We start from the raw sequence: 22,480 nt of genomic DNA on the forward strand, positions 1-22,480 counted from the left end.
CAGACGCGCTCATCATCCCAAATCTGCAAAATACAGAAAAGTTGAAGAAACACAGCGACCCCTTCCCCGTCCATCCATGGATCCTGGCAGCTGCTCTCCCACATTTTCTGCCACACTCGTTCTTTGCACACCAAGGACATCCTATAGATTCTGTTTTTGAACCAGCCTTTTCTCACCACGGGATCTCCCTGCGTTACTGGAAACTCTTCCTACACGTCGTTTTTGACAGCTGCGTAATATTCCGTGCCGTGGAAGCCCCACCACTTGCTTAACGGATCTTCCCAGGAGCTCCAGGGGGGCAGAGAATGATACCAGTGCCGGGGGTTGAACAGCCCTCCCTGGAGGCTGTCGTCCACGTACATGTCCAGCCATCAGCTTCACCCCTTCTAGGAGCCAGGGCCTGGCCATGGCCTTGGCCAGCTTGAGGTCCCAGTGGCAGAGACTAGGGCCGACCCACAGGGCCCACAATGCATCTGGACTCTCTCCATGGGCAGGCAACCTCTTCCACAGAGTCCTGTCTTCCCTCTGGGCCCTTCTGACCCTGGGGGGATTTTCCACAAGGGTCCAAAGGACACCACTGGCCTCCAGACCCCCTCACGGACGGCTGCCAATATGTCGGGGGAGGGGCAGGACAGGAGAGAGGGGAGGGGAGAGACTGGGGGATGGGAGAGACTGGGAGACCGGAGAGACTGGAGGGAGAGGAGAGACTGGGGGATGGGAGAGACTGGGAGACCGGAGAGACTGGAGGGACAGGAGAGACTGGGGGATGGGAGAGACTGGGAGACCGGAGAGACTGGAGGGACAGGAGAGACTGGGGGATGGGAGAGACTGGGAGACCGGAGAGACTGGAGGGACAGGAGAGACTGGGGGATGGGAGAGACTGGGAGACTGGAGAGACTGGAGGGACAGGAGAGACTGGGGGATGGGAGAGACTGGGGGGATGGGAGAGACTGGGGGACGGAAGAGACTGGGGGGATGGAAGAGACTGGGGGGATGGGAGAGCCTGGAAGGACAGGAGAGACTGGGGGGATGGGAGAGACTGGGGGATGGAAGAGACTGGGGGGAGGGGAGAGACTGGGGGATGGAAGAGACTGGGGGGATGGGAGAGACTGGGGAATGGGAGAGACTGGGGGAATGGGAGAGACTGGGGGGACGGGAGAGACTCAGGGGATGGGAGAGACTGGAGGGACGGGAGAGACTGGGGGGATGGGAGAGAATGGGGGGATGGGAGAGACTGGCCACAAGGCTCCCTTCTAATCCAGCGTCTGAAACTGGTTCTGGAGCAGATGCGACTGTACCAAGAAGGACATGCACCTCTCCTAACACACGTGGTGCATGGAGACCTCACTCCTCACCAGACCTAGCCACCCGTGCAGGCCCTTCCTGTGTGCCGGGCTCTGCTCTAAGCCTCCGACACGGGACTGCTTGCTTCACTGCCACACCTCGGGCAGGGGCTGCTGTTCCGTCCATTTCACCGATGAGCAGACTGCAGGAGGAGAGGTGAGGTCCTGAAGCCCGCAGGTGGCAGAGCCTGCCCCGCCCTGGCAGCCCCTTTTATGGCAGTGTCTCTGCCACCTGCCGGGTGGCCCTTCCAGAAGGGGGCGGCCAGGGCAGCCTTCGGCCCTTGCCTAAAGCCGTGTGCAAGACAGGCAGGGCAGCCGCTGGCATTGAGGGCGGGCCAGGAGCCCAGACTTCTTCTCATGCCAGGGGCCTCACCGCTGGGTGGGGCAGGCTCCTGGCGGAGGTGTGGCGTGGACACACACACCCCAGCCCAGCCTCATGTGCCATGGGCAGGGTAGCCACTCACCAGCTCTGGGATGTGGGACATACTGGTTGCAGGCCCCGAGCCTCAGTTTCCCCTTGTGAAAAATGAAGTCTTGGGCCTGTGGTCAGCTCAGGGGGATCTCTGAGCTGTGTGCCCCTTTTCTCCTGATCCCTCCAGCCTCAGACGTGGGTGACAGCATGAGGGGCGGGCACCACCCAGGCAGCGACAGTGGAGCCCTGGTTCTGGGAAGGGTCTGGGGTTCTGAGCTGCTAAGTCCTGAAGTGAGGGCTCTGTGGGGGATGGAGTCAGGAGGCCTCGTGCCCAGGCCCAGAGGGTCGCAGAGCTGGGGCACTCTGCTGTGCCCAGCCCTTCAAAGGAGGTGGTTTCTTCTTCCCCTCAGTGAGAATTCACTGGATGATCAGGGTGAGCATCTACGAAGCTGAGGCCCAGCGACGAGGCTCACCCGTGACCTGGCCTGGCAGTTCCCCCTCCTCAGCCCACGTTCTGCTGTGGTCGAGTGACAAATCCACTCCTCTGGCCTCTCTGGAGCCTCATTCTCCTTCCTAGCTCCTCCAGCCTCCCTGAGCTCACTGCTGCTCAGCCAGCCCTTCCTGACCACAGCCACACATTGAGCCCTGTTCCTCTCAAACTCTGACCCCGACCCTGGCCATTGATCTTGATCCCTGCCTCAGACTAGGCCCCGATCCCCGTCACAGACCAGGCCCTGATTCCTGTCTCAGACCAGGTCCTGATCCCCGTCACAGGCTGGACCCTGATCCCTGTCACAGACCAGGCCCCGATCCCCGTCACAGACCAGGTCCTGATCCCCGTCACAGGCCAGACCCTGATGCAGACCAGACCCTGATCCCCATCACAGACCAGACCCCGATCCCCGTCACAGACCAGGCCCCGATCCCCGTCACAGACCAGACCCCGATCCCCGTCACAGACCAGGCCCCGATCCCCGTCACAGACCAGACCCCGATCCCCGTCACAGACCAGGCCCCGATCCCCGTCACAGACCAGACCCCGATCCCCGTCACAGACCAGACCCCGATCCCCGTCACAGACCAGGCCCTGATTCCTGTCTCAGACCAGGTCCTGATCCCCGTCACAGGCCGGACCCTGATCCCCGTCACAGACCAGGCCCCGATCCCCGTCACAGACCAGGTCCTGATCCCCGTCACAGGCCAGACCCTGATCCAGACCAGACCCCGATCCCCATCACAGACCAGACCCCGATCCCCGTCACAGACCAGGCCCCGATCCCCGTCACAGACCAGACCCCGATCCCCGTCACAGACCAGGCCCCGATCCCCGTCACAGACCAGGCCCCGATCCCCGTCACAGACCAGGCCCCGATCACCGTCACAGACCAGACCCCGATCCCCGTCACAGACCAGGCCCCGATCCCCGTCACAGACCAGACCCCGATCCCCGTCACAGACCAGGCCCTGATTCCTGTCTCAGACCAGGTCCTGATCCCCGTCACAGGCCGGACCCTGATCCCCGTCACAGACCAGGCCCCGATCCCCGTCACAGACCAGGTCCTGATCCCCGTCACAGGCCGGACCCTGATCCCCGTCACAGACCAGGCCCCGATCCCCGTCACAGACCAGGTCCTGATCCCCGTCACAGGCCAGACCCTGATCCAGACCAGACCCCGATCCCCATCACAGACCAGGCCCCGATCCCCGTCACAGACCAGGCCCCGATCCCCGTCACAGGCCAGGCCCCGATCCCCGTCACAGGCCAGGCCCCGATCCCCGTCACAGACCAGGCCCCGATCCCCGTCACAGACCAGGCCCTGAGCCCACACTCCAGTCCCAGCTAGAGCCCGATCCCGGAGGAGGAAGGCATTGTGCAGGCTCCCATCCTCAGCGGAGGGCCGGCAGGATCACCCTCACTGTTGGGAGATGGCAGGCCTCTCTGCAGGGGACCAAGGATGACCATATTCTGAGGCATCTCAGCCACCACTGCACACCCCATGAAGGTGGGGCTTCGGCCACAGGGCAGCTGACCAGACCCCCTCGCCCAAAGCTGCTGAGGGTGAGGCCGCAGTGTCCGTTGTGGCTTCACCATGCAGATTGCAGGCCAGGTGGCCACTGGCTGTGGGGGCCTTTCCCAATATCCCAGGGACCAGGGTTCCTCCCCAGGCGCTGTGCAGGGCTGTGTGGGGCTGTGTCTGGGACTCTCGGGGAATGGGACTCTCCAGCTGCCACCTTCACAGGACTAAATTCCCCTTTCTCTAGACCTCCAGCCTTCAAATTTCAATCATAACTTCAGCTAAAAGGAGCGGCGGGACAGACGCTGAAGGGAAGTGACACGGAGCTAACGCACAGCGCTTCCAGAGACGCTTTCCCTGCTTTCTCGCAGCTCCTCCGCACGGCGTCCTGTGGGCGGCCACCGCACCGCAATCTATTCTGAGTTTGCAAGTGGAAATTAAATTCCTTGTAGCCGAAATGAGCCTCCACTTCAATCAGCCTGAAGCCTGTCCTCCCATCCCCCACCGCCCTCCCGCTGCAGCATCTTTTGAATATGCAAATGGGACACCTTGCTAAATGGTCAGCAGGATTGATCCTGCTGTTTTCATCAAGGAAATAAAATTAAAACGGAATCAGGTGGTTACTGGGCTGTCCCAAGCGCTCCCCAAGGGCCTGCGCCCTTCGGCTGTTTGGGTATTCTCTGGACAGACGCTCTCCAGGCCCTGACCCCACTCCTCAGGGGACCACTTTGACCTTGAGAACTTCCGGAGGACACAGGCAGGGGCTGTTGCTGGCAGGGGGTTTGGGTCTGATCCCATAAGCGCACAGTGGCGGGGTCAGAGCTGTGCCCGTGATCCCCACACCCCGTTTGTTCCTGCCCTGTCCCCTCTCTTGGCTGTCATTTCTTCAGCAGTAAAGTCAGGGCTCCCCAGATCTGAATCCCCCAGCGTGGCCTGTGGCCCACCTGAGCTGGAGAGTGTGATCACAGCTCAGGCCCCAGCCCCTGGCAGTCCCCAGAGTCAGGATGGGGGCTGCTGGGGACCTGCCTTCTTCCTTTTCTGGGGATTTGATGCACAATCCCTGAAAGCCCCAGATTTCTAGCACATTTGTTCATTCACTCATTCATTCACTCACTCACTCATTCATTCACTCACTCATTCACTCATTCACTCACTCATTCACTCACTCACTCATTCATTCACTCACTCATTCACTCGCTCACTCATTCACTCGCTCACTCATTCACTCACTCATTCACTCACTCACTCACTCATTCACTCACTCATTCTCTCATTCACTCATTCACTCACTCATTCACTCACTCGCTCACTCATTCACTCATTCACTCACTCGCTCACTCATTCACTCACTCGCTCACTCATTCACTCATTCACTTGCTCACTCATTCACTCATTCACTTGCTCACTCATTCACTCGCTCACTCATTCACTCGCTCACTCATTCACTCACTCACTCAGTCACTCACTCAATTCACTCACTCACTCATTCACTCACTCATTCATTCACTCATTCACTCACTCATTCACTCACTCAGTCACTCATTCACTCGCTCACTCATTCACTTGCTCATTCATTCACTTACTCATTCACTCACTCACTCACTCATTCACTCACTCATTCATTCCACAGATGTCAGTGCACTGGATCCTGAAGACACAGGTAAGATGGACTCGGCCTCCTCCCAGGGTGTTCATAGCCCTGCCAGTCAGCCTGGCTTTCCCTGGGAGAGGGAGGGGGCTTCCAGACCCAAGAGAATGGCTCTGCCACAGCGGGACCTCAGGCTTGGGAGCAAGGGGCTAGATGGACTTGTGGCCTGAGCCTCCTCCCAGGGCCCCAGCCCCGGGGCTGCAGAGAGAGGGCAGACATCTGATTGTCCCGGAGAGCCTGGTGGCAGTGGCCTCCCAGAAAGCAGGGGCTTGCTTCCAGGGTGAGGGTGGCCGGAGATGAGTCCAAGGACCTCCAAGATCAGGGTCGGCCTGTCCAGATCTGTCTGGGCGCCACACTCCACTCAGGCCACCCTGGAGGAGGGACAGGTCAGGCCCAGACCCACCCCAGGGACTCACGGCCAGCAGGGTCACGGGCCTGGCCCACGGGACGAGTGGTCTTTGTCAAGAGCAGAGCTTGGCATCAGCAACAGCCTCTGGCACTTCCTGAGCCAAGTCCGGTGCCAGATTGGGTCCCGGAATTCTACTGACGAGTCGCCCCAAATCTCTTGATGGCCTGCAGCCTTGTTCCTATCATTGTCCATGTTCTACAGGGCAGTGTGTGATGTGCCCAGGTCCCCCTCCACAGGGCAGAATCAGGCCTCGTGGGCGAACATGGTGGCTTCTCCCAGTGCGTCCTGGGTTCCGCCGCTTCCATACCAGGGTGTGCAGCAGGAAGGCCCCTCCTCCATCTTTGATTTAAAGCTGTAACGTTAATTATGATGCGTGATTCTCACTGTAATTAAACTGATTCATTTCCAACAATCAAGGCTACACTGAATAATATATTTAATTAGCCAGATCTCCTGTGCACGTTGGCAGGACAGAACTGGCAAGTTCTCGGTGTAATACACTTAATTCTGAAATAAATCATTGTTTGGATGGACGCACACTGGGCCTGCTCCCCCAGGGAACCCAAGGCACTGAGGGGTGGGCTCTGGGTCGGAATGACCAGCTCTTCCATCCAGTTCTTCAGATGTGGGAGAAGGGCCGGGGGCTGGGGGCCTGGGAGAGGCTAAGGGCCTGGGAGAGGCTGAGGGGTGGAACCAGCTCAGCCTGGGGCTGCCTGTGGGGACGGCTCAAGGCCCGAGGTTGTGTCCTGCAGCCTGGGAAGTGCACAGGCCTCGGGGCTGCCATTTTCACAGAGTGAGGACCAGAAAGCCCACCTCTCAAGCAAAGACAGGGACCCAGAAGTGCCCCCGCATCTCTGCCCCCCACCCTAACGGTGGGCTCTGTCCTAGACCGGGATGCCCACCACTGCCCTTCTGGAGGCGCAGCGAGGCTGTGTTGTCTTCCTGAACACCCACCTTTCCCACCCCGCCGTCCAACGCCAGCCTGGCCTCAGCTGCCCTGGGGGGTGCCTGAACCTTTGGGCCCAGCAGAGCGGCTTTCATGACTTTGGTGCTCCAGCGAAAGTAGATGTTGCCAGCTCACCAGCTGCTCAGGGAAGCCTGGGGCAGACAGCACCAACTCTACGGAATGCCGGGGTGGAGCCCCCTTGGCCCATACAGGCCCCTGGTCTCTGCTCATCTGGGCCCCAGGTCCCCTCATTACAGCCCGGCCCCTGCTGCCCAGCAAGTGCTGGCTCTCCTGTCCCAGTAGACAGGCCCTGGTGCCTGCCCTCTTTCCCCCACCCCTTCCCTGGCTGGGCCAGGCCCCTGCCCTCTTGGCACCGCCTTCCCGTCCATCTGAGCTCCGCATGCCCAGGGACCCCGCCCAGAACACGACAAACGAGGCTGCACCCTCCGTCTGGAATTCAAATTCAAAGAGGAACAAACGCATTTAAGGGGGACGTTGCTGGAACCTGTATTATGCGGGCCCTTTGTCCCTTGCAGTGGAATCCCTGGGACTGGGGGCCCCCCCACCCCGTGTGTGTGTCTTCATCCCCCGGGAGAGCAGCAGGGGAGGGGAAGGGTGCCCCGCCTGCCCGGGCTCCAGTTACTGTGTGTGCCGCCATCTGCCACCGTGTGGCCTGGCCTCCTGCATAATTCAGGGGCCGAAGAGAGGCCCCAGAGAATGAGTTTTGGCTGAATGGCCTGATCGGATGTCACGACACCGGACACTTGCTGAATAGGACACGTGTCTTTTTGCCCTGTCTGTGTTGCGGTGACAGGCCAGGCAGGGAGCAGTGTGGGTGGTCTCTGTGCTCGGGCATGGGGGTCAAGTTGGCTGCTGGTGCCCCAGAGGCAGCCACGTGCTCCGTGGCTCGGGGCTGGGCCATGGGGGCTTTGGTCCCAGCTCCATCCCTCCACCTGCTGTGTGGCCTTGATCGGGTTGCTGCCTCCTCAGGCCTCAGTTTCCTCATCTGTGAAATGGACCCGGGGCAGGACCTGCCCTCCATGGTTGGAGGGGGCATGAGGATGACTGTCAAGTGGCCCCTGGAGGCCCAGCAGGGTGGGGCAGCTCGGGGCTGGCATTTTGGAGCCCTGGGCACGAACCCCAGCCCCGGCTCTGGCCCTGAGGATCCTGCTTCCCCCTCCATGCTGCACCTTCGGCTCTACGAAGCCAGAGAGGCAATTCCACCCTCATGTTCAACTCTAAAATGAGACCTTGGACCTTGGTATGCACCGCCGGGGACCCACATGGGCCACACAGCATCTCCGAGTGGACACACCGCTGCAGCTGCCGTGTCTGTGTCCCAAGGCCCCTGGGCTTTCCCTCCTGGCCCCGCCATGGGTGCGTGGCAGCTCAACGCTCGCTCCCCATGGAGGGAATGGGGTGGAGGTCAGCTCTCACGGCCCAGCTACCAGCCAGTCCCAGCGGACAGTTAGGGGCTGGATGCCAGGCACAGAGGAGCCAGCCTGGAAGACCACAAGCCCTTAACTGTGTTGCCCCAAGACATGCGGCCCCAGGGAGCGCAGCCCGTGAGCAGGCACAGCCCCCTGTGCCATCCCCTCCGCCAGGCACCCTGGGGGGCTGTTGTGAGGATCAAGAGATCAGAGCCCCTGTAGGTCCAGGCAGGGAGGGGCTGCAGTGGAGGAGCTTCCAGCTAAGGGACCCTCCTTCCCGGGCAGCTGTTCCAGGGGTGCTGACCCAGCTCACTGAGAGGCCTGGGGCTCAGCTCCTCCCTGCCCTCCTCGCAGCCAAGTTGGCACCTGCAGACCAGGTAACCTGAGCCACTCCTGTGCGCCGGTGCTGCTGCTTTTTTTAAGAAAAGAGGGAGCCCTCCCCTTCAATAATTGATGAAAGATATTAACAATTGAATCCTGGAGAACATCTGGCAGGTAGGGAGCTTCTCACCCGGTCAGCAGCAATCAGATTAAACCGGCTTTGAGAGGCAGGGGCACCGGCTGGGTGGAAGTGGGGCCCGCCCTGGCCAGGCTCTGGGAGAGGAGCTCTGCCCACTCACGACTCTGTGGCCGGTGCCTCCTCCACACGGGGGTGGCCTGGGCCTGGGAACTTCATCAGCAAGGGGGGCTTTGCGGGTCCTGGAGCCGCTGCTGTGAGCCTGGGCTCCTTTCTCCCATGGCGTGCGTGGACTCATACACACGGCCATGCACACACACATTGCACATATCACACACGTACGTATGCATTTGTGCACCCACATATCACATGTGCATGCTTGAACACTGTACCACATGCGTGCACATTTGCTTGCACAGGCACGTGCACACACCACACAGCACACACGGGTTTGCACACAGCAGGTCGTGCATATACATGCTTACATGCGTGTGCACGTGCACGTGCGCGCACATACCACTCGCCCATGCACTTGTGCATGTTTGCACATCACACACGCACACGCACAGATACACACACACAAGCACATTCACACTGTGCACACACCACACACATGTCCACACTTCCTTACCTGCCACCTCTGCCCTGACTCTGGGGGCCCATTGGAGGCTCCAGGGACCTCAGGGACCTCTTTGGGCTCTGCTCAGAAAGTTCCTTTTGTGGCTCTGCCCTTGGAGGTGGAAAGAAGGACGGCGAAGCCGGAATGCCGGGGGTCCCGCCCAGGTCTTGCATCCTCGTTGTAGAAGCAGCAGCTCTTTCCTTCTAAGGCCTGAGTGAGGAGGGGGTCGGGGGTGCGGGCCTGGTGACCAGGGGTGGCTGCTGGGGCTGGAGTGGCAGCCGGATGGGTCCTCCGATGACTTTTCTTTCTTAGAACCACCTGAGTGTGGAGACAGGCATCGTCTATGAGGCGCTCCCTCAGGCCTCCTCGGGGTGGCTGCTCTCAGGACTGAATGAGCTAAGCCTTTTCCCTCACTTTATACTGTTTAAGCCTCACAACCTGTCCTTATTCCATTTTACAGCTGAGAACACTGAGGCCAGGGGTAGGGAAGAACTTGCCCAGTGCTGCCCAGCTCCAAATCAGGTGGCCAGATGTCCACAGCCAAGTTCCCCAAGCCCTCCTGCCACCCACACCCTGACCCCAGGGCTCTGCTCCCCGACATAGTGATAACAGCATTCCACCAGCCCCCAGGGTGCCGGGAAGCCAGGGCAGCTGGCAAGGTACAGGTCTCCTGCCCTTCCCCGGCCCACTGGGGGCCCATCTGGATGGTGCTACTCCCTCAAGTAGATTCAGTCCAGCTCTGCCTGGAGGCCCCAAGGGCAGGCAGCCCGAGCAAGGGGCTTCCTAGCAGGTGAGGGAGGCCAAGGTCTCACCTATGGGCTGAGTTGGGGGGAGAGCATCTCAGGCTCCGGAACCTTCCAGGGATTGGGGGACTGGGTCCAGGAGTGATGTCTGCAGAGAGGAAATGGAAGAGGATCCCAAAGCCAGGCAGCCCCCACTGCATGGAGGACGAGGAAGGGGAGGAGGGGAGAGAGGAGTTGGTGGGTTTGCCCCTCCAGCCCCGGGAGCCTTGGGTGGGTGACGAATAAACAATTTCTGCCTGGAGCAGACGCTGTCTGGGAGCCTGGAACAGCAACCCTTCTTTCCTTGCCCCTCTCCAAGTCCCAGCCATGGGCCACTCACACATGTAGGTCACTCTTCAGTGGGTCCCATGGGACCCGTCCAGGTGCCAGCCTCCCAGCTCCTGTGATGGTGCCCCTTCCAGGTATGCCCCCCAAATGCCCTGCCCCCAACCAGAGTCAATGATTTCCTCCTTACAGAAACACAGCTGCAGAATCCCTCAATCGTGCTTAAGCTACTGGGCTTTGGAGGACGAGGACTCTTGGGCACATTGGCCTGCTGGAGGGTCTCTGCTGCCCTTGGCCTTGGCAGAGCTGCCTGGGCCTTCTGAGCAGGTGGGCCGCCAGGCCCTGAGCATTCCTGAGAACGCTGACCCCTGGGGAAATGGCGGGCAGAGAGGATCCGAGAGGCATGCGTCTGTGTCGCAACCAGGACTGGAGCCTGTATCTTTCCCACAGGTGCCTTCTGGGGCCTCAGTATTCCCATCTGTCCAGTGGAGCTGGAGTCCCCCAAACACCTTCTTACAAAATGCATTTGTAATGCTCGATCCACACAGCATCCCCAGGACGTGGGGCGGCAGTGGACTGGAGGTCCTGGGATTTTACCTTCTTCAGTCCTTGCCATTGTCCTGGCCTCCAGGAGCTCAGGCCCGTTGTGCGGATGAGAAAATCAAGACCTGGGAGCAGAAGCCTCTTGCCTGACCTACTGTGTTTGTAAGTGGCGGGCTGGGCTGCAGAGCTGGACCCACAGGGCCCGGAGTGGGTGGCGGGTGACATGTGCTTGTGCTTCGGGGGAACCCAGGCAGAGCCGTTCCCAAGAGCTAAGTGTGGGGGGCCAAGACCTTTGTCACCACCTCCCACAGCCAAAAGTCTAATGGTGAAACACTAATTTGCAAATAGCGTCTAGCCCTCCAGCTGCTGGCCCAGACTTGGAGATGGAGCCGTGACCCAGCAGAGGGAAGGCTTGCGTTCCCCATTCCTTGGACGTGTCACCCTCTGCAGAGCGCACAGCCAGGGAGCCCATGTGGGTGGGTAGAACGTGGAGACTCTGCCCTGGACCCTGGCAGTGCCCTTCTCAACAGCCTCACCACCCACCTGCCAGCCTCTCTCCAGACCTGCAGGAGATACCACCTCAGGGCCTGACCACGTGTGCACTGCAGAGCCGGCCAGGGGGCTGTTCCTGGCTCCTCCAGGGGCCTAAGTGTCCCAGCAGTCAAATTCTGCCAGGCCAGAGGCATGGACCCAGTGCACCTAGGGGGAAACTGAGGCACAAGAAGATTAAATCATATGCTCTATGATCCTGCCCAAGTCAGGATGGGGTGACCAGGGTGTCCCTGGAGCTGCCTAAATGCTAGCAGGGAGAGGGGTGAGGTGGGGGGCTGGGCTGCAGAAATGGGTGGGCCTCCGGGGAGCAGGGATTCCAGCTGCTGGGGGCCAGTGCAATCCAGAGACTGGGCTGAGGGAGCAGGCGAAAAGCCCAGTGCCCCCTCTCCGGCATGCACAGGCTTCCCAGGCCAAGGCCAACCCAGACCCCCTGGAGGTAGCTGGGCTGGCCCCAGTGGGCACAGAGGTCCTGCTGTCCCTGTAACTGGTCCCAGCTGGTTTTAAAACCTTCCCAAGTGTGAGCAGTGGGGATGGGAACCCTCATCCTGGCTGCTTGGATGAATGCCATCAGGGTGAGGAGCTTGGGTTGGGCCTCTGGGGAGGGGCAATAAAGGGCTCCCTCCAGGGAGGCTGCAGGCCTGGCCTGGGGACCTCGGTGCAGGGGGTGGGGGTTCTTGCTGGTTCCTCACCCTCCCGGAAGCACAGGGACAGATCCGGGAGGTCAAGGGAGGGCGAGGCCTCCACTCCCCACCCCGGCCCCCAGCCAGCTCTGCTCCTCCTCTCCCCCACTCCTGGGGGTCCTGTTGACTTGGAGGACTTGGATGGGGAGAACTGAGAGCCTTGAGTGTCCCTTGAGTGCCCCCTTGTTTCACAACCACAAGCCTGGAACCCTAGGAGGGCGGGAGACTTGTTCCAGGTCTCACGGGAAGAGGCAGAGCCAGGACTCCCTGTCCAGGACCTTGCCTCAGTTTCCCCTTCCACTGAATAAACTGGGGCCCCTGCCACCCCAGGACCTCTGGGAGACCTTGGAGATCACAAAGGCAGCCGCCCTGGGCAGCCCACAGGAGGGCACGGGAGGAGTGTCCCCCAGGCCATGGGGCACGGACTGACCTGTGGCCCAGCCCACCAGCCAGGAATGGGGACGGTCCTGGCTGGCTTGGGCTGGGGGCCTCAGCACCTGCGTGCTCCGAGAGGTCCTCCACATCTGCATCCATGCCCAGGGTCAGGACCCCTCCTTGCCTCAGAGCCCGGCCAACCTCAGAGGCCACCTGGGACACATGGAAACAGATGAATAATAAGTTTTAAATTTTTCCAGTTTTACAACCTGGAGACAGGCTTTTAAACAGACTCACCAGCCAGAGGGTGGGGGTCTCGCTTTATGAGGGCGGGCCGCCCTGAGCAGGTGGGGTATGCTTGCCCCCACCCCCACCCAGGGATCCTTCCCGAGCCCCCGGGGAGCCTCTGGCCATGAGCGATGATGCGGAGAACCCAGGGGACTGTCCCTTCGGCTCGTAGAATAGTGATTCTGGCCCATGAGCATTGATGTCTCTGAGTTTTTAAAGGAAATTTTATTTGTTTGTGGTTTCTAGTCATTAAGTTAAAACCAGTAAAATAGAGCAAAATCAATACCTGTAGGACCCAGCACAACCAGTCTGCATTACGATGCTAAATAGGCTGAGTAAATGGTGAGCCAGGGTTAGGCTGGGGGAAGGGCCTGGCAAGTGCGGGAGCCTGGGGAGTGTGGGGAGGTTGGGGAGGGAGGGAGCCCCAGGAGGTGGAGAGGGAGCCCTGGGAGGGAGAGTGGGGTCCTGCGGGCTTCTCCTGAGCTCGAGGGGAGCTGCGAGGACTGCAGGGGCCAGTGCTGGTGGAGGCATCGGCTTTGGGGCAGAAATGGTGATCTCGAAGTCCAGAGGGTCTCAAGCCTCCCTGCTGCCCCTCACACCCTCTGCCCTTTGAACCCCAGAAGCACCTCTGCCCTTTGAACCCCAGAAGCATGCAGGGACCCTAAGCTCCCTGGATGTGCCAGCTCTGCAGAGGGTGCCGACTGCTCTAGGCCTTGCCTCCTTCTCAGTGATGCCTGACGTGGTAGTGGCAGGAGGAGGCCCTGCCCCGGGTAGGTGCTGCCAGCCTCCCACTGTGAGCCTGCCCTGGGCCCCGTCCCCGCGAGTCTCCCAGAGGTGGCGTTGCTGTCCGGTCTGCAGGGAGGGCGGGCCCTGGGCTGTAGGCTTCTTGAGGCGGGCACTGGTCACAGCTGGGACTAGGTGAGAGCAGAATTAAGCTTTGGAGAATGGCTGGGACTGCAGTTGCTGCCTTGGAAAGCTCCAGAATGCTCTAGAAAGCTCGCTATGCTGCCAGGAGGCCAGAGCTGGGCAGGAGCTGAGGGTGAGCAGCCTCCGAGTTGGGGTGGGCAGAGACAAGGGAGCTCTGCCGGGGTGGGATGGGCTTAGCAGGGAAGGAAGCTGGCTCGCTGGCTCGGTGCTGGGCGCCATGAGTTTCCAGAAGCTTCTTGTCTTGGGGGAGCCACACGTGTGCCTCAGCCAATAGGGCCTGGCTGGAAAATCCACAGCTTCTGGTCTCTAGCGCTCAGCCCCTCACAGGATAAGGAATGATGGGGCAGGCGGCCTGCACTTAGCCTCTATATTTTATTTATTTATTTTAAATTTTTATTCATTTTTATTGCTTTTTGAGATGGAGTCCCCCTCTGTTGCCCAGGCTGGAGTGCGCGATCTCGGCTCACTGCAACCTCCGCCACCCAGGTTCAATCAACTCTCCTGCCTCAGCCTCCCGAGTAGCTGGGACTACAAGCATGCACCAACACGCCCAGTTAGTTTTTGTATTTTTAGTAAAGACAGGGTTTTGCCATGTTGGCTAGACTGGTCTCAAACTCCTGACCTCAGGTGATCAGCCCACCTCGGCCTCCCAAAGTGCTGGGATTACAGGTGTGAGCCACTGCACCCAGCTGACCTCTATATGTTAAATAATAGCTTTATTGAGATAGAACTCACATCGCATCCAATTTATTCAGTTAGAGCGTATGATTCAGCGGCTTTCTGTATACTCACGGATGTGTGCAACTATCAACACAGTCAATTTTGGAACATTTTCTTCACTTCAGAAAGAAACCCCAGGAAATTCTGGCACAAGCTACGATGGGGACGTGCCTGGAGGATGTTGTGCTCAGGGAAAGGAGCCAGCCATGAAAAGGCAAGGCCTGCCTGATTCCTCCTCTGAGAGGCCCTGGAGACAGACAGCAGAGGCGTGTACGCCAGGGGCGGGGGGAGGGGGTGGGAACAGAGCTTCAGTTTGGAAAGAGGGAAAGCTGTGTCCATGGAGGAAGATGTTGTTTGCACAGCAACGTGAATGCACTTAATGCCACCGAGGCGTGCGGTTCAGAATTGTGAGGATGGAGTGATGGTTAATTTCATGTGTCAACTTGACTTGGCTGCTGGGTTCCCAGATATTTGTTCGAACACTTGGCTGGGTGCAGTGGCTCATGCCTGTAATGCCAACGCTTTGGGAGGCCGAGGCCAGAGGATCGCTTGAGCCCAGGAGTTTGAGACTAGCCTGGGCAACACAGTGAGACCCGGTCTCTACAAAAATAAATAAATTAGGCTGGCCACAATGGCTCACCCTGTAATTCCAGCACTTTGGGAGGTCGGGGCAGGCGGATGACTTGAGGCCAGGAGTTCGAGACCAGCCTGGCCAACATGGTTAAACCCCGCCTCTACTAAAAAATACAAAAATTAGCCGGGCCTGGTGGTGCACACCTGTAATCCCAGCTACTCGGGAGGCTGAGGCACGAGAATCACTTGAAGCTGGGAGGCGGAGGGTACAGTCAGCTGAGTTCGTGCCACTGCATTCCCGTCTGGGTGACAGAGTGAGACTCTGTCTCAAAAAATAAATAAATACATACATACATACATAAGCTGGGCATGGTGGTGTGCACCCGTAGTCTCAGCTACTTGAGGCTGAGGTGGGAGGGACACATAAGCCCAGGAGTTTGAGGCTGCAGTGAGCCGAGATCACGCCACTCATTCCTTCTTTTTTTAGGCCCACATCACAGTTCCCTCAATAGATCTATTGTTTATCCACTCACCCATCCATGGGCCTTGGGGCTGTTTCCACATTTTGGCTTTTGTGAGTAATGCTGCTGTGGACATTCCTGTACAAGTTCTTGCAGGTGCCTGCTTTCATTTTTTTGGGTTTGAACCCAGGAATTGGATTGCTTGGCCACATGGTAACTGTGCTTCAGAGTCTGAAGAACCACCAGAGTGTTTTTGCAAAGCTCAACCATTATTCTATTCTATTCTATTCTATTTTAATTTTTAGTCAATTCTTGCTCTGTCACCCAGGCTGGAGTGCAGTGGCTCGATCTCAGCTCACTGCAACCTCCGCCTCCCAGGTTCAAGCAATTCTCCTGACTCAGTCTTCTGAGTAGCTGGAACTAGAGGCATGCACCACTATGCCCAGCTCATTTTTGTATTTTTAGTAGAGACGGGCTTTCACCATGTTGGCCAGGCTGGTCTTGAACTCCTGACCTCAGGTGATCCACCCGCCTCGGCCTCCCAAAGTGCTGGGGTTACAGGCGTGAGCCACCGCACTCAGCCCTTACCTCTATTCTATTGATTGATTGATTGATTTTTTATTTTTTTTTGGTAAGAGATAGAGTCTCACTCTGTCATCCAGGCTAGAGTACAGCGGTGTGATCACAGCTCACCACAGGCTTGAACTACTGGGCTCAAACGATTCTCCCACCTCAGCCTCCTGAGAAGCTAGGACTACAGGCACGCACCACCACAACTGGCTAATTTTTTTTACATTATTTTTTGTAGAGATGGAGTCTTGCTATGTTGCCCAGGCTGGTCTCCAACTCCAGGCTTCAATCAGTCCCCCCTCGTCTTCCCAAAGTGCTGGGATCACAAGCAGGAGCCCCTGTGCCCCACCACCAGCCTCTATTTTTAAAAGCTGTTTGTGGCTGGGTGCAGTGGCTCACGCCTGTAATCCCAGCACTTTGGGAGGCCAAGGTGGGCAGACCACCTGAGGTCAGGAGTTCGAGACCAGCCTGACCAACATGGAGAAACCCCGTGTCTACAAAAATGCAAAAATTAGCCAGGCATGATGGCGGGTGCCTGTAATCCCAGCTACTCAGGGGGCTGAGGCAGGACAATTGCTTGGACCCGGGAGGTGAAGGTTGCAGTGAGCCAAGATCGTGCCATTGCACTCCAGCCTGGGCAACAAGAGCGAAACTCCATCTCAAAAAAAATAAATAAATAATAAATAATTTTTAAAAATCCCTGCTTTTATGATCTATCCCAATTAGGAAAGAGAAATTTCCTTCTACAGAAGGTATTCTCCCGCCCTGGGAGCAGCCAAGAGTCAAAGGTCACCACTGCATACTGGACAGGAGGGCTTGCGTCCTTCTGAGGCTTTCAGTAATGAAGGGCTGTCGCCGGAGCTGCTGTTCCAGATGCTTGGGGGGCTTTAATCTCGAGGTGACTTGGAGGCTCACATGTCCTGCAGAGGGCGCTGGCGTTCCTGGGAGACAGGTGAGTGAAGGGTTTCCTGTGTGCAAACACCCCACTGCCTTTCTTGTGTCCCGCTCCTTCCCGGGGGCCATCAAGCTCCAGTGCAGCCACCACGTGGTGCTCTGTACTCTAGGGACCTGGCTGGGGACATGTGAGGCACCACTGGGTGAGACCACCTGCCATCAGGACTACAGCTCCCTCAGGAGCGAGGCAGGGCTGAAACTGTCCAGGAAGGACCAAACTTTCCAAAAATAACCCACAAAATGGATTCCCTGCACCCCACATCCTCCTCCCCATCCAGAGGCCCCCTGGGATCACCTAAGGAAACCCCTCTCCACCGCCAGCCCGGGGACCAGCAGAGACCCGAGCCACTGTGGGATTTCCAGAAACCCCACCCGGTAGCAAGGGCGGCCTTTCCCCATGGCGAAAAACCCTTGGCCTAGGGAAGGGAGGTTTTGGGGAGGGGAGAGGAGGGAAGGGGAAGGGAGGGGGAGGGAGGGGGAGGGAGGGGAGAGGAGGGGAAGCGAGGGGAGAGGAGGGTGGGTCAGCAGAGGATTCTGCCCGTGCTGCTGTGAGACAAACCTCACCCAGTGGAGGAAGGATTTTCCTTTTTAGCTGTCCGTCTCCACCTGCCAAAATTCAGAAGCTCACACAAAAGAGGTGTTTGGCACTTGAATTCCACAGAAAATTAAATCAATTACCAAGTCTAATAAAGAACTCCAGGTTTTTAATTAAACTAAGCTTAATTAAATGGCGAGCGTGCTGTTCTGTCGATGCCCTGATCGGGCCCTGGGGGCTGGGAACGTCTGAGTGGCCCACGCTGGCGTGGCCGCTGGCAGGGGATGGGGGGATCGATGGGCCGCTGTGGAGCCGTGGCAGGGTGACAGGCAGCTGGGGTCCCAGCCTGCCCCAAAGAACAAGACTCTGCAGAGAATCGGGGACTTGCGGCTGGACAGACCCTGGTGACCTCCCAGTCCTTTGACAGAAGGGGGTGGGGCCCCTGAGCCAATGACACGCTGAGGGGGTACCTGCGAGCGCCGCAGCCAGGCCCACGCCACCTCCTCTGCTTGCAGGGGGCGTGTTTCCAGAAGTCTCCTCTGCCCCAGGTCTCTGCCTGATGGCTGCTTGCAAAGCCCTAGCTGGGCACCTTGCACCCAGTTCCCTTACTGGGACCCTTCCCTCTTCCCTGCTCACCTGGCCCTGCCCGTCCCGGTTCCTGGTGCATTCTTGGCCTTCAGCCCAGGGCCATTAGTGGTCAGAGGAAGCAAAGGCCTGACCCAGCCAAAGGCTGTCATTGTTTCCCTAGAGCCATCTATGCCAGAACCATGACCCTGGGCAGTGGAGACTCTGGGAGAAAATGTCTCTCCCAAGCAGCCACTCTGCCAGACACAGCGCCCTGCCCCCATTGTTCCTCAGACTGCCTGCTGCCAGACCTGGGTGCTGACTGCTACAGAGGTGACACCTGGCCACACGGCCCCTGCCTGGTCTGCAGTGGGCAAGCACAGATAGACCTGGGGATGCTTTTCGGGGGGGCGAAGAGATCAGGAATGCACAGGGGACTCTGCTTCAGAGCCTAGGGAGGGCCAGGCCCCGCAGTAAACAGCCCTGGGTTCAAGTCCTGCTCGCCATGAGCCAGTGAGTTTGTGACTTCGTGTCTCTGGGCTCTGCAAAGTGGAGGTGGAAACAGCCCCGCTTCCGCCCGCTGGGGGATTCAGCTTTATCCGGGGCACGTAAAGTGCTCATTGAGTCCCCACAATGGCCCACGAAACTAAGTGAAAGCCAAGGTGCCCAAAAGAGATCCCAGCAGGCCCCCTCTCCACCTCTGGGCCGTCTCTAACCGGACTCCTCCTGCCAGCCTGAAACCTCAAGAACATCAGGGACTGCGATGCCTGCTGCTTCCCATGGAGTCTCCTCTTCTGCTCATGCTGCTGAGTGCTGGTACCGATGGAGTCTCCTCTTCTGCTCAGGCAGTGCCAGGGGCGGCTGAGTGGCCCCTGCCCCGGGCACCTCCACTCGGCAGCGCCACGAGGTCCCACTCCGCAGTTGGGGGCCATTCCAACCCACTGGCCCTGCAATTTCAGCCGAAGCACCCCAGGACACCGGCCTCCTTCCCCGGTGCGTCCATCCCTGCCAGGCTGTAGGAATTCCTTCAGGAGCTGCCGGTGCCCTGGGGGTCTTCAAGCTTCACCCTTTCCCTGAGACAGCCTCGTGTCCCCTCCTCAGCCCCACTCCATTCTCAGGCACAGGAGTGCGCCCCTGCAGCCCACCCAGGCCCCCGAGGCTGATGGATGTGTGTTGACGGTGGTGTGTTGGGAGCATCCCATCCCCGGCACCAAGAACCAAATGCATAATAAAAAGATAGAACCATCACTGCAATTGTCTGATCTATATTTATTTCATAACATGCAGAATTAATAAGATACCGGGTTTAAAGCTACCATGGTAACCGAATGCAGAATGGCTTGTCCCAGGAAATAGATGAATTCATAAATAACCCCGAAGTGCTGATATCAACAGTCGCGGGACCCTCCTGCAATGCTAATTCGACACCCGTGCCCCCTGCGGCCTGTGTCCGGCGCATCCCGGGCATCTGGGGTGAGGGACACTTGTGGCTTCCACCACAAGCGTCACTCCAGGGACAATAGACTGGCTGTCCTTACCTGGAGCCTGGTATGTGATGGCCAAGTCCTCAAGACTGGGCAAATCGGAGCCCCTGCCAAGCTCTGATCCCTGTGGGGACCAGCTCTGCAGATAAATGGCCACTGGGAGGTTGTGGGGGTGGGCACAGCAGGCCACCCTATCACCCTGTAGTTCTGACAGCCAGGCGGGAGCCTCTGGTCCTGCCTTTGTAGGCACCAAGGCAATTCATGGGAGAAGGCATCTGTTCATTCATGCAATCAGGCATTCCTTTGACAAATGTCTCCTGGCCACCAAGCTTGTGGGCACACAGCAGGCGGGCTGGGCAGGGGAGCAGCCTCCAGACACTCAAGCAGCTGACCCTGCCTCCCCGGCCAACAGCAGGAAATGCTGGGGCCACCTCGGGGCTGTCCCTCCGCACGGGGTGAGAGCCCTGCTGGACATTCCCTGAGCACTTGACTGAGAGCTGGTCACATGCTGCCTGTGCCACTGTGGGTCTCCATAACCTTCACGTTCCACAACAGAACAGCTCCCCACGGCCACGATTGTGCCAAGGGGCGTGCAGGGGCCACGGCAGCATGTGACAGTAGCCAGCAAGGGCCACGGCAGCATGTGACAGTAGCCAGCAAGGGCCACGGCAGCTGCCCGACTGGCTGCCCACAGGATGGGGCTAAGCCACGCTTCCAGGTGGGTGGCCCTGGCCTCGATTCAGGCCTCAGCCCGTCCTGAGGGTGAGTGCCCCTGCCCCAGGAGCCTGTCTCCTGTCTGAGCAATGTGAACCCCTGCCCCTGCCTGGCCAGAATCCCAAGAAAGAATCCAATAGAATCAGTGAAACCCCGGGGCAGGGGTGAGGGAGGCATGAGGCGAGCACCGGGGACCCTTAGGGCAGGGAAACTACTGTACAGAGCGCTGTGAGGGCGGGTGCTGTCTTTATGCACCTGTCCAAAGCCACGCCATGCACACCTCCAAGAGGGACCCCTAATGTACACTGCGGACTCTGAGGAATGATGATTTTGCTGTGAACCTAAAACTGCTCTAAACAATAAAGTCTAGGCTGGGCGCAGTGGCTCATGCCTGTAATCCCAGAACTTTGGGAGGCCAAAGTGGGTGGATCACTTGAGGTCAGGAGTTCGAGACCAGCCTGGCCAACATGGTGAAAACCCGTCTCTACTAAAAATACAAAAACTAGCCAGGCGTGGTGGCTCATGCCTGTAGTCCCAGCTACTTGGGAGGCTGAGGCAGGAGAATGGCTTGAACCTGGGAGGAAGAGGTTGCAGTGAGCTGAGATCACGCCATTGCACTCCAGCCTGGGTGACAGAGCCAGACTCCAACTCAAAAAAAAAAAAAAAAAAGGCTATATTTAGTTTTTCTCTTCTTTTTTCTTTTTTTGAGACAAAGTCTCACTCTGTCACTGCCGGAGTGCCATGGTGCAGTGGCCTGATCATGGCTTGCTGCAGCCTCCACCTCCTGGGCTTCAGTGAGCCTCCTGCCTCAGCCTCCCAAGAAGCTAGGACTACAAGTGCACACCACCATGCCTGGCTAATTTTTTTAAAGAAAATCTTTTTGTAGAGACAGGGGTCTCACCATGTTGCCCAGGCTGGTCTCAAACTCCTGCCCTCAAGTAATCCTCGTGCCTTGGCTTCCCAAAGGGCTGGCATTATGGATGTGAGCCACGCCTGGCCCATTATCACGCAAATGCTTTTACGGGACCAACTCCTTTCTGAACTGTTCCTCCCTGTCTCCTAGAGCTCACAGAACTATTTCCAGAAACCCCGGAGCATCGTCAGCCATTGGTGGCCCGCCAACCTGCCTCCTGTCTGAAGCTGTCTCTGTCTGGAAGAGCCATTCACCCAACAGGTGTCTGTCTTATGCTCGAGTTGCTGAGTGGGACGGCTGGGGACACAGGTGGGTAGTGGAGGAACTGCCTGCCAGGGGGAAGGTTGGGGAGATGACCAGGCCGTGTCCAAGCTGCAGCCCTAACGCTCCCGGGAAGAGGACGGGGTGAGCCAGTCCCGGGGCTGTGGGACTCCTGTCCACACCTACCCTCAGCAGCCCAGACCACCTAGAGGGAGACAATGGCACCAGCCGGGACCAGCGGCCAGGGGGTCTTTGTGCAGTGTGGGGCACCCTTGAAAGGTCAAGCCCTTTCTCTTGCGACCACTGACTGATCTTACAAGCAGCACTAACGGCTGCCTCCCCGAGGGCTCGGTCTGTGCCCCGCAGCCTGTCAGCGCGGAGACAAATCACTTCCTCCCCACGGCCTCGCTGCCAGCCCCGAAGGAGACTGTGGAACATCCTGGTGGAACCGGGACCCCGCGCTGTCTCCACGGGAGGCGTCCGGTGCCAGCCTGGCTCACCTGAGCCCCGGTGCACACCCGGGCTTCGCACCAACCCATGCCTTATGCGCTCTTGTCTCCCTTTCTGTCTCTGCCTCTCTTCCCCCATCTCTCTCTCTCTCTGTCCCTCTCTCTCTCTCCCTCTCTCCCGTCTCTCCCTCTCTCCCGTCTCTCCCTCTCTCCCTCTCTCTCTCTCCCTCTCTGTCTCTCTCTATCTCTGTTTCTCCCCGCCCCACAGCTGGTGATTGCTGGGTGACCGTCTGGAGTGGGCGCCGAGCACGCACGCGCCCTGGCCTGGGTCCCCCACCCCCCGCCCGTGCTCCTGCAAGAAAAGCCCAGGCCCAGGCCGCGGGGCCGCTCTTCCCGTTTCAGGAGGAAGGGAAGGGGCACAGGAGTCCGGGCGCGGGGCTGGGGGCGGTGCTGCCGGGCTGTCTCCCCGACCCAGCATGCGGGGGTCCGGGAGCCGCGGGAAGGACAAGGCCGCCCCCTGGCGCTGGCGAGCGCTGCAGCTCCCCAGACCAGCTCGGAGCCAGCGCGGGGA

The sequence above is a fragment of the Pan troglodytes genome, chromosome 11 (assembly GCF_028858775.2).
Source record: "Pan troglodytes isolate AG18354 chromosome 11, NHGRI_mPanTro3-v2.0_pri, whole genome shotgun sequence".
In the NCBI taxonomy this organism is placed as follows: Eukaryota; Metazoa; Chordata; class Mammalia; order Primates; family Hominidae; genus Pan; species Pan troglodytes.